Source organism: Equus quagga, chromosome 11, assembly GCF_021613505.1.
Source record: "Equus quagga isolate Etosha38 chromosome 11, UCLA_HA_Equagga_1.0, whole genome shotgun sequence".
NCBI classification, from domain to species: Eukaryota; Metazoa; Chordata; class Mammalia; order Perissodactyla; family Equidae; genus Equus; species Equus quagga.
Window position 1 is genome coordinate 78504426 of NC_060277.1, and position 12016 is coordinate 78516441.

Consider the following 12016-nt stretch of genomic DNA (forward strand, 5'->3'; position numbering starts at 1 on the left):
ACCGAGGGGCGAGGGACGGGGCTGGTGGGGAAGGAGAATGGAGAAGAGAGTCCCTCTGCTCCCTCCCAACATGAAACCAGCAGACCCGGGGCACATTTCCCCGACCAGCGTTGGGGGGGAGTCGTTTCCCCACGCTGAGCGGTGAGGCAGGACAGGTTGGAGAGGGGCTTAGATGGAGGGGGCAGTGGGCTCTCCGCGTTGGTGGAAGACCCTCGGTGTGTCGTGCTCAGCTTTTGCCCGCATCTAACCAGTCCTCAGGAGCCTGCCCAAGCCCGCCGTGCGCGCGCCCAAGGTCTCTAACCAGCGGCGTCTCTCGCCCCGACCAAGGCGCGCTCTCAAGGTTGAAAGAATAAGGAAAGGGACTGGCTCTGGGAATCCAGGGTCCTGAGGCTAGGAGGGGCTGGGGAACGGGCTGACCTCCCTCCACGGGCGGATTGGTTCTTCCCGGCTGGGGAGTGACTGCGGGGGTGGGGTGGGGGGGCGCTATTTTGCGTTCAGTTCTCCAGACACAGCCAACCTCAGTTCTTTATCAAAAGAATGGGCAGGGCAACGATGGGGGGTTGGGGCGCGCAGGGGGAGCGCAGCTGGGAACCAGAAATCTGGGCCCCATGTGCAAGACTGAGGGCGGCGGGGAGGGGGTGGGGAGGTGGGCTCTGCACTCTAGCACTGGAGTGCTGTGCTGGCGACCCAGTCCTAGTGAGCAGGGAGTTGGGGCGGCCAGCAGGAGGAAACGCAGCTCAGGCCTGGGTCTAGGCGTGGTCCTGCCCGCCTCCTGCATCCTGCTGCCAGAGTCCCCTGCCGAAAGGCCAGCCATGGCCCCACTGCCGGCTGCTCAGATGCTCTGGCTCCCACGTCTGCCTTCCTGACCCCTCAGCCTGGTATTAAAGATGCTTTCCCCTCCCCTGCCTGCCAGAATCCTGCCTGCTTCCTGGCACCCTGCTAGCGCTCCAGTCCGCCCTTGCTGTCCGGCCACTGCTTCTCGTGGAGTGTTAGCAGTCTGCCTAACGTCTCGTTAGATGTCAGCATCTTCTCTGTTCCCGTTACTCCTGGAGTAGTGGAGGCAGAACCGTGGACTTTTCTTCTCTGTCCCTCCACACAGCCAGTGCTCAGCACCGTGCCCGGCACAGGCAGGGCCCAGGGTTGGCTGGTGATCAGAAAGCAGCTGTTTGAGGAGTGGGGGTGACGGTCTCCCACCCAGCCGGCATTCTCCCCGTTCTCCCACATTGTCTATCCGGTTCCCTTCCCAGCTCCTTCCGTAAGTCCGCATCCCATGCCTCAGTCTCCCCTTCCTCAGGGGAGGGTGCTAAAAGATGCTCAAAGCTTGGGGACCCCTCCCCAGATACATAAGGCCAGAATCACAGAAGTTTCTTCCCCAAAAAAACCCATCTCCCCTAGGCCTTTCTCCTTCAGGGCTGCCTAACACCCACCCACCCAAACAGCCTCTCTCTCAGGAAAAGGGTTCTTGGATTTAGCCTCACTTCAGGCCGACTCTTGGTTGGGATTTCTGGGCTCTTCGAAGGTGCTTGGGTGGGCGAGCATTTGCTCATTTTTGTGCCTGGCAGGCTACTGAGGCCGCAGGGCTCTGACCGCACAGCCAGACTGGGAGCCAAATAGCCTGGGTTTCTGTCAGACTCTGGCGCCGTCCGGCGGGGTGACCTTGGGCTGCTTCCCTCGTGTTCCCCATCTTCCACAAGCAGTGTGGCCTCTGGCCCGTCCCTCCCCTTCTCACTTTCTGCCAGGACTGCTGGGCAGATACCCTGTGTGGGCAGAGCCCCACTGCTTTTCAGAGCCCAGCTCAGCCTGTGGGGTGATGGCCCAGTCTCCTACAGTGCTCCTGGTCTCAAGGCTTGTGCCAGAGAACATCCGTGAAGGCCATTCCCCTGCCTCCTTCGGCAAGCTCTCTGCTCCATTTTTAGTTCGAAGAAGAGTTTATGGGGCAGGGGGTGATTAAATATTTTGGAGAGCCGACTATGCCACCCCTTCCTCAGTAACCTTCACTGGCTCCCCACTGCCTATAGGATCAAGGATACACTCTTTGCCCCTCTGGCATCCAAAGCCCTTTATGATCTTGTCTCAATCTACATCTTCACTTCTGGGTACTGCCTGCCCTCCATCCTCCATGCTCCTTATGAGGTACCACTCTCCTCACCTACCTGCCTTTCTTCTTTTGCAGCCACCAGCCTTTCCATCTGGAATACCCTGCCTCCAGAAAGCCTTACTTAGCCTTCAAAGCCCAGCTCAAACATCACCTCCTCCAGGGCGTCTGCCTAGATTGTCCCTTGGCTTGTCAGCATTGCTCTCTTCCCTTTGCAGCACTCCTCATGGCTGCAGGGTGTGTGTGTGAAGGGTGACGTGGGCATACTTATGTGTACACCCCTCCTGATCCCCCCAGACTTGCATTTAGGGCAGGAGCCATAGCTTCTTCATTTCTGCTCCACTGTCCAGTGCTTGACTCAGAGTAGGTGCTCAGAAGAAATGAAGGGGCGGGAAGACAACTCTATATTGGGGGCTCTCCCAGTGTCAACTGAAAAGGGGGCTCTGGAGTGTGAGGCGGAAGAGGGGAAGGTCGGGAGGCAGGTAGAGGACAAGGGGACAGGGCAGGGCCGTGCAGGCCCCTTGAGTGGCACATACAGGATCCACATGTCTGAGTGACATGTTGCAGCAGTCCCGTGGGATGTGAATGCACTGTCCCTTGGGCTCTGAATACGTGACCTCAGATGCGTGTGTCCTCCCTCTGGGCCCCCAGCCCGACAACCTCGAGAGTTTCTCAGAGTTCTCCCGGTCCCCTTGATTCCCCAAGCTCTGGGCTCCTTTGGACATGCAGGAGGGAGGCGGCAGGAGGACAGGGCCAGCCTGGGAGGGCCCCTCACTGCTGAGAGCGAGCGATGAGGCCTGCCCCCCCACACACACACCCGTCTTCTTCTTGGCCACATGGAGCCCTGTGCCACGACACAGCCTTGTTAATGTTTAAGACCAGTAGGTGGGGATGTGCTATAAACTTGGTGGTAGAAAATGAGCTTTACTGCAATCCATTCTGAGCATGGCACAGTGCTTGGCTGCGGGAGGTAAGGCCACTTTGCAACACCAGGGTGGGCCCAGGCCCTCGCTGGGGGCCTGTCTGGAACTGACAGACCCCCAGGCCTGAGGCAGTAGAAAGTGCTGGTGATGCTGCAGAAACTGAAACACTGAGAGGCACCAGCTCCACCCGCCAGGCTCTGCCTGCCCACCTAGGGCAGTGGGCCGTGAGCTGGGGGAGGGTGTCGCTTTGTAGCCCGACAGATAGCAATGTCCATCCACGGCACTGAAGCTGAAAGAGATCACAGGACCACTGCATCCACCCTTCCTGTGGATGTGGAGAGGGGCACTCTGAGAGGACAAGGGGGTGCCCAAGGGCATCCTGCCCATCCATTCTGGAACCAGGACTAGCCCCAGAGCGCAAGGGGGCGTTCCTGGACTGGCGGTCTGCCCTGGGCCCCTCGGCAGAGATTCCACCACCTCTGTTACCTGCTCTCTCTGTGGCTTCTTCCAAAGATGAGCTTCTGGCCTCTGCTAGCCTCGGGTCCCAAGCCGTCAAGATAGTCAGTCACCAGGGACGTTAACGAACCTTGCCCAGCACTCCGGGGGGGCTCGTGGAGGGGTTCAAACCCTGAGCTTCAAGTCCTTTTCATGAGCTTGGCTTTCAGTTGGGGAGATGAGAAAAAGGCCCAGACTCTGAAATTCAAGGCAGTTTGAAATCAGAGTCCCCAGGATGCAGCAGACGGGGGTTCAAATCCTGACGTTGTCATCAGCTTGCTGGGCAGCCACGGGACAGCCAACTCCCTCTCTGGGAGTCTTGGTTTTTGCCTCTGCCCAGAGCAAGGGGACGGTGCCCGCTGAGGCCCCTGCCAACTGGCTTGTTCTATGATGGAACCACCTCTTGTCACCTCCCTTAGGTCTCCACCCGCCCCGGCCAGCAGATGCTAACGAGTGGCTGCGATTCGCCCTCCCGACTCCCTCCCCAGGGTCCTCCTTCCTTCTTCCTTGCCAGCGCTTCGCACAGAATTTTAATAAGAGATTAATGAACCAGTGGCAGGGTTGTTTTTTTGTTTTTTTTTTTTTGAAAATAAATTTCTTTTCTATTTTTCTGCTCTGTCTTTTTAAATGAAAAGTGGGCCTCCTTATCATTAATTCAGCTGGCTGTGCCATGCTCCAGCGGTCCCCAAGGATGGGGCAGTGTATCGGGAAGGGCCAACACCATGCTGGCTACTGTATCTGTCTCTGGAGGACCAACGGACAGCCCAGGGGAGGGAGGCACGGAGACAGGTGAGGCCCACGGGGTAACAGAGGGAACGAGCCCCTGGGGGGATACAGGCTGAGAGTCCAGAAGTCATTATCTTTTTTCTATTGTGAGTACCCCTTTCAGCTCCTCTTCCTTCCCCCCAGCCCACACCCCTCACACCCCTCCACCCCCTCCCACCCCTCCACCCCAAGCCCTGCTGGCTGGCAGACAACCCAGCAGGATGAAGTGGAAAATGCAAGCAATTACCTGGATTATTCAGTGCTTGTTTCACAAATGAATGAATGCGGGAATGAATAATTCAGTGCAAAAAAAATAAAAAAGAGTAGAAAAGGTAATTGAAGAAAATCCTTTTTTGTCTAAATTATCTAGGTAATTATCTGCGTTTGGAAAGTTCTGCTTTTTATCAAACTCAGATCCTTCCCGCTTCATTCTTTGCCACACCTTTTGGGCCTGTGCGGTTGGGCAGCTGGTTCCTCTCTTCTCTTGAATGACTCTGCATTCAGGTCAATCTGGAGGGAGAGGGCAGGAGGTGTGTTCGCTGGAGGGATTTCTAAGCCCCTCTCTGTTTCCTGGGCCCATCTCTCAGCATCCTCAGAGCCGGGAGACTGATGTGCCCAGGGTCGCCTGGATAAGCGGATGACACTCAAAATGGTCCTGGTTCTCAGTGGCATCTCCATGCAAGAATCCGGGTCTGAACAACATCAGACCCTACAGGGCAGACCCCTGGCCCTGAGAGAACAGGCAGCCAGCACGCCCTTGACCCTGACCCCTTCCCCAGCGGCATGGCCCCAGGACTGGCCAACCCTTAAACGGAATCGGCCACAGTCGCATTGAGGGACAACCTTTCTGCTTTTCTGAGAGAGAAAAGGGGAGAAAGGGAAATGGTTCCTTCCCAGGGGGAGCGCCCAGGATGACAGGCAGACACAGTCTCATCTTCAGAGAGGCCCCGATCTGGCGAGGGAGGTGCAGCCCCAGCCCTCAGAGCTGGCCTTTGTCCTCTTTCACAGTGAGGGTCTGACGGGGAGAGATGAGATGACCACTTTGCCCAGAGGCTGCAGGCTCCCACTTTGCAGCCCCCAGGGCTGTGGGGAGCCTGGCTCAGGGCCAAAACCAGTGTGTTTTTGGTAGCCTAGCACAGACTTGTCATGGCAGGAGAAGGGTGTTGGTGGGGGCCAGCTGCACTGGCAGACGCTCGCCCGTGCACCCACACAGCCACAGGTGCATGCTCGTGACGCCTGAGAGTCCTGGCAGTTCTTGGGAGTCCAGAGCCGTGACCCCATTTGACTCTCAGTGGCCGCTGGGGGCAGGCGGCCACTGTGGTCCCATTTTAGAGGGCAAAGCTGAGGCTCAGGCGAGTCCTGGCCACACCGCCTCTTGGGGTCAGGTTTTCTGACCTGCCTGCCAAGGTCTTCTTGCCGTACCTCTCTTGCATGTGCATCTGGGGAATAGCAGAGACACGGACCAACAGAAGCAAGGGCCCATACACCTGAGTGAGGCCCACGCCGTCTGACCCCGCTGATCTCCAGCCCCTTGAATGAGTCACATTCTTTTCTGTGTCAGAACCTCCATACATGCTGTTCCCTCTGACCAGAACGCTCTTCCACCCCTATCTCCTACCCAGCCTTCAGGCCAGAGTATATCCACGCTTCCTCCCGGAAGCCCACCTTGATTCTTAGATGAACAAAGACCACTGCTTAGTTTGAACCTGGCAGGGGTGTGACCACTTCCTGCCCTGTGTTCTTGGGGTCTCCTGGGGTCTCTGGAGTAAGGAGGTATTTCAGGATTCATCAGATGAGTCAATGACACTTGTGCACATGTCCACGTGGACACCTTTCCTGTCACTCGACAAGTGTGCAGTTGGTGCTCACTGTGGACCAGACACTCTTCTAGGCACTGGTCGTAATCCATGAACACAGCAAAAACCCCTGCATTCCTGTGAGGGCAGGGGGAAGGCAGACAGCAAATAATAAATAGATTAAACAAGGAAATTATATAATATGTTAGAAGGCAACAAGAGCTAAGGAAAATAAGAAAGTAGGGTAAGAGGAATTGGAATTCCAGTGTGAGCGTGGGTGAGCGTGGGTGAGTGTGTGTGTTGGGAGGGGTTGTGCAGTATCAAAGCGAATGCGCCTTTGATAAAGTGTCATTAAGCAGCTTGAAGGAGGTGAGGGGAGGAAACTAAGAGAATATCTGGACATTACAGAGGGACCAGCCCCAGGGCCAGAGCGGGCTTGACCATTCAAGGTCCAGCCAGGAGGTCAGAGGGGCTGGAGCAGAGTGAGGGATGCTGGGGGGGAGATGGGGTGGGGCAGGGGAGCTGGGGTGGGAGGGGGAGGCCCTTGGAAGAACACTGACTTGCAGCCTGAGCGACGCAGGGAGCCATAGCAGGGTTTGGGGCAGGAGTGACCTGAGCTGACTGGCAATGGCAGAGCCTGCAGGAATGGGGACTGGCCTCCCACTGCCACAAGGAGGGACCTCTGTCTGCTCTCGTTCACCCCCTTGCCCCCACAGTCCTGGCTGGGGCTGCCTTTCCTGCCGCCCCACAGCCGCCCGATCTGGGGCAGAACCAGGGTGTGCAGGGGGCAGACTGAGGCAGAGCCCACCCAAGGACTGGCAAGGCTGGTGGCCACCCACGTCTCTCCTGTGGGCCTGGCCTCCTGTCTGTAACACGGGGCTGCAGCAGCAGGTGCTCCCATGGCCTCTTCTGGCTCAGACCCCCGCCATCACCTCCATGATGGAGGCCAGGGGCCTGTGTCCTCATCTCTGCCGGGGCGTGTGGGACACTGAGCAATCTTGGGTTTCTTTCCCAGATTCTGATTTTCTAACTATCTACCTTTACAAAAAGCTCGCTCTGGGGGTGAGGGGGTTACACGCGCTTGTTTGACAGGGAGCTTATAGCGCTTTGATCTGGGGATGTGACAGCCAGGGTGACTGTCTTCCCCAGGTCCGAGCGGCCGCAGTGACTCTGGCTCACCTGTTGCTTTGACCCCTCTGCTTGTGCCTGTTTTGTGTCTGCAATAGCTCAGTTGCTGGCCCCTCCTCTCACCGCCAGCCCCCTGCCACCACATGACCACTGTAGCCCACGCCTCTTAGCCAAGGAGGGCACCTGCCCCGGGAGTGACCCACGCTCCCCCCTGCCCTGTTCCTCATGGGGAGAGACAGGTGTATGGGGCCTTTGTCCAACAGGAAGGAACTCTTGGATTGGAAATAGGAAAAACTGCCATTTTTCTCAGCTGCCAATGCAGCAAAGAAACGATCTCAATCTTCTGTGGCTGTTCTCGGCCGGAGAAAAACTGCCAGCCACCAGCGCCACCGTGCATGAGAGGTCTGACATGCTGGGGAGGGAGGCTGGAGCGGGGGAGCGGCGAGAAGCAGGGGGCACTGGCCACTGCAGAGGGCTGGGCTCCCCGCTCCCACTGTAGCCCTCCTGTCTGGGAATCCCCGGCCCCCGCCCCAGCCCCGCTGACCCCACACCTCTCTCTGAGCAGCTATTGAAGTATCTAATTATCTTCCTAGTCACTTCTGTTAACTAAGCACCTACTGGGTGCCAGGCCCTGTGCTGGGCACCAGGAATCTCTCCCTTGGAGCCCGCAGGAGACTCTGTTCTGTTTCTGCTTGGTCCTCATGCTCACGGCTCCCCTCCACCCTTCCCCTTTCCCTGCCCTTGACCCTAAAACCAAACTGCCTGTCTCTTCCTGTGTCATTTGGGGCAAGTTACTTAACCACTCTGTGTCTCAGTGTCCTCACCTACAAATGATTATAAAGGCACTCCACTGCTAGAGTGGTTGTGATTAAATGAGTCGTTATTCCATGTCAAATATCTAGAGTAGTTGCCCGGCACATGCTAAGTGTCCACAAAGGATAGTTGTCATTATTATTGTTATTAATATTTTTAGTGCGTGCCAGGCACTGCAGTAAGTGTAAAAATGAAGAAACTACGGCGCCTGACCCACGAGGAGCTTCTAAGGCAGTGTCCTGGGGAGATGAGCCATGTCTGCGCAGATTGTGATGAAATGCAGCCATAGACGTGTTGGAAGAGCTACCACGTATCTGGAGGGAGAGGTCTTATACCTGTTGGGGGGACCGGGAGGGCTTCATGGAGGAAGCGCCACTTCAGGAGGCCTTAACCAGCTACGAGAATTCTGCCCCTGAAGACTCATCAGTCGGCATCTACTGTGCATCTGAGACCGTGGGGAAGACAGAAACGCAGGGCAAGAGTGGTCGCTGGCCTCCCAGCTCTGAGTCCAGTGCGGGGAGAGCCAGGGCTGCCTGTGAAGGACTTGCAGGGAGAGGGCTAAATGCAGGGTACGTGCTGGAAATTCTTTACCTGGATGTTTTCTTAAGACCTCACAGAACTTTGACCCTGTGCTCCATGCAGCATTGGGGAGCTATTGAGTGTTATGGAGTGAGGGAGTGACGTGATCAAAGCACTTCTCAGAATGCCTTGGTTGGGGGCCATTTGCAGAGTGGAGCAATGCTGAAGGAAGCTGTTCAGCAGCTGATCTGGGAGTGAGGGCTCTTAGGGTGGGAAATGACTGCTGGAAGTCATCGACGGTCCCACCACGTGGCCAAGAGCCCACTCTTGGCACCAGGAGGCAGGTCTGAGTGCCGGCTCTTCCTCTTGCCAGCGGCCTGACTTCTCTTTCTGCTCCTTGGTTTGCTGTGAGATGGAAGGTAAGGCGCAGAGTCTGCAGTATGCGGCTCAGGGTTTGGAGCTGTCTTTCTTTCTTTAGCAGCTAAGGCCCAGAGAGGGAAAGGGACTTGCCTGGGGCTCACAGCCTTCCTGACCCCCCTGGGGTACGGGAGTGTCTGCTTGATTGTCCAGTCGGGAGTCCTGGGGAAAGCGGGTGAGTGGAAGAACTGAGAGAGACAGGGTGTGCCTCACTCTTTGTAATGGAGGCCCAGCCTCCCACCTTGTTCCTCCCCACTGAGGGGTGAGATCTGCCCCGGGGGTGGCGTCAGCATTTGGGCTCCCGGAAAGCCTCAGAAGCAGCCAGCTGTGTGTCAGCAAATGGGGGTGGGTGTCCAGGTCACACAAATGTAGGTTCGAATCTCAGCCCGGCAGCATGTGGCTGGCTGACCCGGGAGCACCTGCCTGCCTTGTCTCCCTGAGCCTCATCTTCCCCGTCTGCAGAATGGGAGTGACAGCATCATCCCTTGAGGGCCATGTTGCCCCACGGAGAGGAGATGGCACCATGTGTGTGGAAATGCCCAGAGCTGCATGCCCGCTGGGGGGCTTGGCGGACTTGGTGGGTCCTGAGCGTTCCCCTCCTTTCTTCCCTAGAGCCAGGCCTCTCTGCTGGGAAGCCCCTCTGAGACGTGCCAGCTACTTCCCGGAGAACCACTTTCTAGTGGTGGGGCTTTTCTGTTTTGTTTTGTTTGTTTGGGGTCTTATTTTTCTTACCCTTGATGCCTCCTAGCAACATGCTGCTTATTTTAAAAACAGCAGTGGCCAGCTGCCGGCCCCTCTCCCTCGCGCCCCTCCTCCCTCCTTGCCTTCCCTGGGAAGCAGCCACAGGCATCGCCCCCCACCCCCGCCGTTCTCGGTGCCTCTCCCACCCCGGGGTGGAGGAGGAAGCATTCCTGGGTCCCACAGCTGGCTCCACCGCAATGCCGGGGTGGCACCCGGCTGGGGAGACCAGGGCTTCCTAAAATTTGCATCTCCTCCACAGCAGGCACAAAGGTGGGCATAAGGGCTGCTTAGAGACCAACAAGGGTGGCAGCCCAAACCTTTGCCAGAATAAGTCGAGGGTGATGGGGAGTTTCTGACTCGGAGGCCAGGCGTCCCTGAACCACTGCTGTGATCTGTCCTGTAGCCTGAAGACGTGTGGCGACTGGTCCCCGAGCTGACTCCTCTCATGCTTCCTTCCCAGATTCCACATCTGCAGACAATAGGAAGAGAAGCGTACCCATCCCACGAGGTGGGGGGCAGGCTGAGGTGAAGCACAGTACAATGCAGGCCATGGCACTGTAAGCACTTATTATTCATCGGGAACCCTTAGGAGTCACCTTGAACAAGCCGATCCACCCAGGGGCCCCTCGTGTCCCCACCCTCCCACCTCATTTGTTCCTCCTCTCCCTGGGATGTTCCGTGCTCCCTCGCTGGCCTCTCAACCAACGGCGTGCCGTCAGACAAATCGTCTCCTCCGGCTGGAGTTTAGTTTCCCTGTCTTTGAAATCAGGGTGCTGAGCTGGATCCATGCTGTCCGATGGAAATATACCATGAGCCACGTCATTTGATTTTTTTCTAGTTGTCACATACAAAGAAATAAAAAGGAACAAGTGAAATGAATTTTAATAATAGATCTTAATCAATATATCCAAAAGATGATCACCTCCACATATTACTAGTATAAGAATTATTATTGAGATATTTTACATTCTTTTTAAAATTTTGTATTAAGTCCTCAAAATTCCTTGTGCATTTTACGCTGATAGGGGCACCTCTCAATTCCAGTTGCTCTGCAGCCGCGTGGGGCGAGGGGCTGCCATCCTGGATGCTGCAGGGCTGGCCACTCCCCTGCCGAGTTCTCCCTCAGCTGTTTCTGGGGCCCTGGAGTCAGTGCTCTGGGGACTGGGGATCGGGGCCACTGTCCTCTCTGCTGTCCTCCTTGGAGATTGCCTGCCCGGCATGGAGCCTGCTCAGCGCCTGCCCAGCGCTGGCATGATTCAGGCTGGCCATGATGACTCCATTCGTGCAGAGGCAGCAGCTCCCAGCTGCCTCCCGGAGGCCACTTTCCTTCCCCCTCTGCCCGGAGAGCCTGGAAACAGAGGTCAGATCAAGTCACCCTCTGCTCAGAACCCTCAGCCTCACCGAGAGCCAAAGCTGGAGTCCTTACACGGCTGACGAGGCCGGCAAGGTCTGTCCTCCTGACAACACCTCTGTGACCGTATCTTCCGTCTCACCTGCCCGGCTTGCGAGGCTCTGTCCTCTTTGCTGTCCTCACATGTGCCAGGCACTGAGCCTCGGGGACTCGGCAATCACTGCCTCTCTGCCTGGCCTTCCCCCCAAATAAGCATGACTCGTCCCCCCTAACTCCTTCAGGTCTCCACTCCAATTCGTCTCACCAGAGTGGCCCTCCCTGGCCACCCCATCCAAAATAGCCCCGCCCCCTCCCCCATCCCTCAGCCTGCTCAGCTTCCCTCCACCTGACGTACTGCGTAGTTATGTGTCTGCTTGTCATAGACTGACACCCCCACCCCCCGTCAGAATGGAGCCCCTGAGAGCAGGGGCCACACTGTTTTGTTCACTGCTGCGTTCCCAGCGCCTGGACCAGTGTCTGGCACAGAGGCGATGCTCAGTACAGATTTGTGGAATGAATGAATGACCAGGTCGCTCCTTCCCATCCTCTCATCCTTTCCACCCAGGGAGCCACTAGGAAGAGACATCTGGGAGCTAAACGGGTGACAGGGACTAGAGGGGGCAAATGTGTTCCTTCCTTCACTCATTCATTCATTCACACATTCATCTGCCAGATCCTAGCTTTGTGGTCTTGGGAAGACTGCCTCACTGCTCTGTGGCTCAGTTTCCACTCCTGTAAGATGGGGAGATAAGAGTGCCTTCCTCATAGGGGCGTTGTAGTGGGTAAACAAGTTGACACATTACTGAGCTGGGGCAGTGCCCGGCTCGTAGTGAGTGCCCAATAAAGAGGAGCTCTGGTCTTATTCAGTGTGTGGTTTTGAATGCCCATCCCATGCCAAGCACTGTGACGGACACTGGTCATGCAGCAGGGAGAG

The 12016-nt window shown here is 56.8% G+C and overlaps 1 protein-coding gene across 1 annotated transcript in view; it reads left to right on the forward strand.

Moving 5' to 3' along the window:
* The window catches only part of TMEM132E (transmembrane protein 132E), a 136437-nt gene that overhangs the window by 85624 nt on the left and 38797 nt on the right, over window positions 1–12016 (forward strand). The gene's annotated exons all lie outside the window — the stretch shown is intronic.